This window comes from Cervus elaphus, chromosome 31, assembly GCF_910594005.1.
Source record: "Cervus elaphus chromosome 31, mCerEla1.1, whole genome shotgun sequence".
NCBI classification, from domain to species: Eukaryota; Metazoa; Chordata; class Mammalia; order Artiodactyla; family Cervidae; genus Cervus; species Cervus elaphus.
The window spans coordinates 53,126,407-53,131,730 of NC_057845.1; the positions used below are offsets into that span (position 1 = coordinate 53,126,407).

General features: G+C 36.4%; 1 non-coding gene across 1 annotated transcript; it reads left to right on the forward strand.

The window, feature by feature from the left end:
• The first annotated feature begins 4,052 nt into the window (after nucleotides 1-4,052).
• Nucleotides 4,053-4,158, forward strand: LOC122687648. The gene has a single exon (XR_006339213.1). It is a non-coding gene; the product is annotated as a U6 spliceosomal RNA (small nuclear RNA).
• The last annotated feature ends 1,166 nt before the right edge of the window (nucleotides 4,159-5,324 follow it).

The following is a 5,324-nucleotide window of genomic DNA, read 5'->3' on the forward strand; positions in this document are numbered from 1 at the left end:
GTGATTTACACCAAGACAGAATGTTTATTTCACTCTCATACATGTCTGAGATGCAGGGCTATTCTGTTCCATGACCTGGCTCTGAGACGAGGGGTACATCTCCTTTGTTGTTCCTTCATTACCAAATCTTCTTGGTCCATGATGGCGCCCTGTAACTAAGCTGCGCCCTAGCAGGAGGGGAAGTGGGAGTGGAGGACAAGGAGCTTCCCTTTGGACATGGCTCAGCAGTTGCAGACATCACTTGGTGTACATGTGATTGATCGCTTTCGATCAATCTAATTCTAAGGATGAGACTATAGTTTCTATTTGAATGTTGTTGTTCAGTCACTCCATTGTGTCCAACTCTTTGCAACTATGTAGACTGTAGTTCACCAGGCTTCCCTGTCCTTCACTATACCCAGAGTTTGCTCACATTCATGTCCATTGAGTTGGTGATGCTATCCAACCATCTCATCCTCTGTTGCCCCCTTCTCCTCCTGCCCTCAATCTTTCCAGGCATCAGGGTCTTTTCCAGTGAGTCAGCTCTTCCACTATGTCATCAGGTGGCCAAAGCAGTGAAGCTTCAGCTTCACATCAGTCCTTCCAATGACTATTCAAGGTAGATTTCCTTTAGGATTGACTGGTTTGATCTCCTTACAGTCCAAGGGACTCTCAAGAGTCTTCACCAGCACCACAATTTGCAGGCATCAGTTTTTTGGCACTCACCTTTTTTATGGTCCAACTCCCACATCTGTACATGCCTACTGGAAAAACCCATAGTTTTGATTATATGAACATTTGTCAGCAAAGTGATGTCTTTGCTTTTTAATATTCTTTCTAGGTTTGTCATAGCTTTTCTTCCAAGCAGTAAGCATCTTTTAATTTCATGGCTGCAGTCACCATCTGCAGTGATTTTGGAGCCCAGAAAAATAAAGTCAGACACTGTTTCCACTGTTTCCCCATCTATTTGCCGTGAAGTGATGGGACCAGATGCCATGATCTTAGTTTTCTGAATGTTGAGCTTTAAGCCAACTTTTTCACTCCCCTCTTCCACTTTCATCAAGAGGCTTTTTAGTTCCTCTTCACTTTCTGCCTAAGGGTGGTGTCATCTGCCTATCTGAGGTTATTGATATTTCTCCCAGCAATCTTGATTCCAGCTTGTGCTTCTTCCAGCCCAGCATTTCTCATGATGTACTCTGCATATAAGTTAAATAAGCAGGGTGACAATATACAGCCTTGATGTACTCCTTTTCCTATTTGGAACTAGTCTGTTGTTCCATGTCCAGTTCTAACTTTTGCTTCCTGACCTGCATACAGGTTTCTCAGGAGGCAGGTCAGGTGGTCTGGTATTCCCATCTCTTTCAGAATTTTCCACAGTTTATCGTGATCCACACAAGTGCTTTGGCATAGTCAATAAAGCAGAAATAGATGGTTTTCTGGAACTCTCTTGCTTTTTTGATGATCCAGCAGATGTCTGCAATTTGATGTCTGCTTCCTCTGCCTTTTCTAAAACCAGCTTGAACATCTGGAAGTTCATGGTTCACGTATTGCTGAAGCCTGGCTTGGAGCATTACATTGATAGTGTGTAAATTGAGAGAAATTCTATGGTAGTTTGAATATTCTTTGGCATTGCCCATCTTTGGGATTGGAATGGAAACTGACATTTTCCAGTCCTATGGCCACTGCTGAATTTACCTACTTGGGTAGCCAAACCAAGCTATAATTCAATGGGGAAGGTTCTATTACTAAAGAAAACATTGAGGCAAATGGATTCTGTAGGACTACCAACCATCTCGGCCACATTATTCAAACTAAGTTGTGAACACAGCAATTAGTTGCCTTCAGGGAAGTTTGCATTGCATGTCAAAATCCTCCAATATGTACTCACCAGCACAACAATCATATGCTAAGAATAGCACAAAAAAATGACTATGAATGTGCAGAAAGATTTTGCTACAATTATTATCATTGAAATATAAATAATGTGAGAAGAAAAGCCCTACAGATTTAATAATAAGTAATGAATTTCCCAGGTGGCGCACTAGTAAATAAACTGCCTACCAATGCAGGAGACCAAAGAGACTCAGGCTTGATCCCTGGGTTGGGAAGATCCCCTGTAGCAAGAAACGGCAGCCCATTCCAGTATTCTTGCCTGGAAAATTCCATGGACATAGGACCCTAGCAGGCTACAACCCAGGGGTCACAGAGAGTTGGACATAACTGAGCATAAAAATTGAGTAAATACAGACTACTGAAGAACATTATTAAACTGTAGGTTTGCTCATTGGAGTAGTTATATTATCTAGAATATTGGATCAGTTGTTTTCATGGAGATCAAAATAGCAATGGATGACAGAATTTTCCCATGCATTATTAAGTAAAAAGAATTGAGCGTAACATAAATGTTGTTTCATTTTATATAATCTTTCTATAAATTATATTTTATGTCAAAATTAAATAAAGATTAATCTTTATTATCTCTCTAAATTGTCATATTCTTTGTTCTTAGAAAGGTGGGATAATTATATTATAAATAAAATATTTTAATCCTCATTCTTTTAATGATAGAAAGTATATATATTAATAGAAGATTACTGAAAAACATGAAATTCTAATGGCCTATCAATCTCACATTTTAAAAGCAATCCTTTATCTTGGCTGAGTTTGAATTCAGCACAGTGTTAATAACTCTTCATTTGCTTCGGAAGCTTTTTTGGTTGGGTTGTGCTGCAATTAAAGAAGGAATATGTTTTGGCTGCTGCAATCTCCGTGACTGCAGCAGCTTTGAGAATGTAATCCATCAATTTGGAAATTCAGAATCCAAATAAATTGGCTCAGGACTGCTCACTTCTTTCTAGGGGTGTCTTATCTCCTTTAACATAGGTCCCCATTAGGATTTGCTGTATTCTTGAAAAGGCAGCAAAGAGTTAAAATTAGCTTGCAATAGAGAAACAACATATCAGCTTGCCCCCTAGATCTAATTTAAATGGGAAATATTTCTGAGTAAGGACTGCATAAAGCAGCAAGTTGAAAGAGTTGCCAGGAATGGATTTAAAAAAAAAAAAAAATCTGCTTGTTACAAAGATCTGGCCAGAATTATAGCAACGACTTATCTGGCTGGGTTCTTTTAATGTACACAATGACGGAACCCCATGATACCCATTTATTCGACCATCAGATTTCATTAAAGAGAAGGGAATTTAATCTCCTGATAGATTTCTTTCTTTACCAACTACCTAATTATGATAACTTCATCATGCTAACAAAATGGATTACATTTGTTTTCACTGCTCTCACCAGGGCCTAACTGTTAAATAGTCCATCAACATTTCCATTTCAACCCTAGTGTTTCAAGGGGATATGCTTTGACTAAAAAATAAGCTGCAGGCAACTACTTGCTCAGCCCCAAATTATTTTTCGTTAAGTCAAATAGTTCTGTAGCAGTTTAACCTTCCTTAAGGAAAGGAGGACAAATTTGGCCCTTGTCTGCACCCACCAGTAGGTTTATTTTTCTTCCTCAAATATTCTTGGAAGCTCCAATTAGTATTTTAAATCTTCTATGAATTTATAATGATTGAGAGTCTATTTTGCACGGCACCCAGTGGCCAGCTAAGACCCTAGGACTAGATTTTGTCTATTCCCACTGAGAATGTAATAGTAGGTCAGAGTCATACTTGAATGACTGTCTCCCTTGGAATAAATTATGGTTGTGCATTTTTAGGCAAACTTTAACTAAAAGAAATTTTGCTCTGCTTTTGTATACAATAAGATAAATGAATCTGACTTTCCTCTGCTATGATAGCTCAGTAGCATCTCGTACATACTTATAGACTAGCAATATGAGAAAGACCTCAAATGTCAACCACTATAGAAAAACCAACAGTTGGACACTTTCTCAGCTTCTATACAAATAGCATGGGCTTGTGAGTGGAACAGGCATACTGAGGGATAATAATGATAACAGTAAGCAAAATAATGTTTTTATTAAGTCTGAGAATGTATCTTAAAAATAAAATTTTTATATAATGAATCCAGGTGACTATAGAGGTTTTATTTTGAGAACTGTAAAACTTGTAAGACTTCAGCAGCACGTATACTAAAATTGGAATGATACAGAAAAGATTAGCATGGCCCCTGTGTAAGGATGACATGAAAATTTGTAAAGCGTTCCATATATCTTCTTTATTGTATCTTTCATCCTTAAAAAGTTTGTTCCGTTTTCATTACGGGCAGTTCACACAAGGCAAAAATACTAACAGCTGATTTTAGTGTGTTGCATAACTATACAAGTTTTCATACTAAACCTCAAATCATGTAATTAATAACTTGCCTGTTTATTTATGACCTAATTGTGATTCTTTTATTAGTAAAAGCTAATGGAAAAGAAAAAAAAACCCTGTAAAAAATGATACTCACTGACTGACACTCTTTATTGAAGTTTAACAGAACAGTGTGCTAACATAAGGATTTGCCAAATGACTCAGAGATGTAGCTTATATCCTTTCTTCTTGTTATATGTCATAATGTTATATGTCATTAAAATTTACTCCTCTTTATAATCTACACTTTTGGTCTAATTTTTTTCCTTATTAGGCAATTCTTATATTTGTATGCTGGATAAACTTTCCTATGAAAATATCAAGTTATCCTACAAATGCATGGCCATTCCAACTTAAAAATACAATTAAAATATGTTATTTAACAGAACATAAAAGAACAATTGGATAACTGTCTCAGTAGATGAAGAAAAGTCATTTGATAATAAATCCTTAATTTTAAAAAAATGTAGCAGAGTCAGAATAGAAGGCAATAGAGAATAACTATCAAAAGCCTATGGGGTTGTATAACTGTATGCTTAAAAATGGTTGAATTGGTAAATTTTACATTATGTCTATTTTAGCACAATAAAAATATACATAAAATTTAAAAAGATAAGTGTGGGAAGATACAAATAATTATGTCATATTGGTAGCATATGTTCAGATTATTGAGAAAGCTATATTGAATACTTCAGCACAAATTCAATTATCAATATTACCAAGTTTAAGCACTACAATACTGCTATATATGTTTTATTGATCACTTTGTTTTCTAGATAATAACTTAATATTATCTCATTTAATTTTTATAGCAATCCTATGAGATAGAAATTAATGTGTGCATTTTATAGATGTGGCATCTGAGATACAGAGAGTTGAAATTAGTTGCCTGAAGCCACACAGCCAGAAGGTGTGGAAGCTGTGATTCAGACCCAGATCCGTCTGACTCTGACATTAATGTTTACAGCGCTTTTGCTAGTGCCTCCCATGGTTACGTTCATTAAACCTCACTGGACGGAACACAAA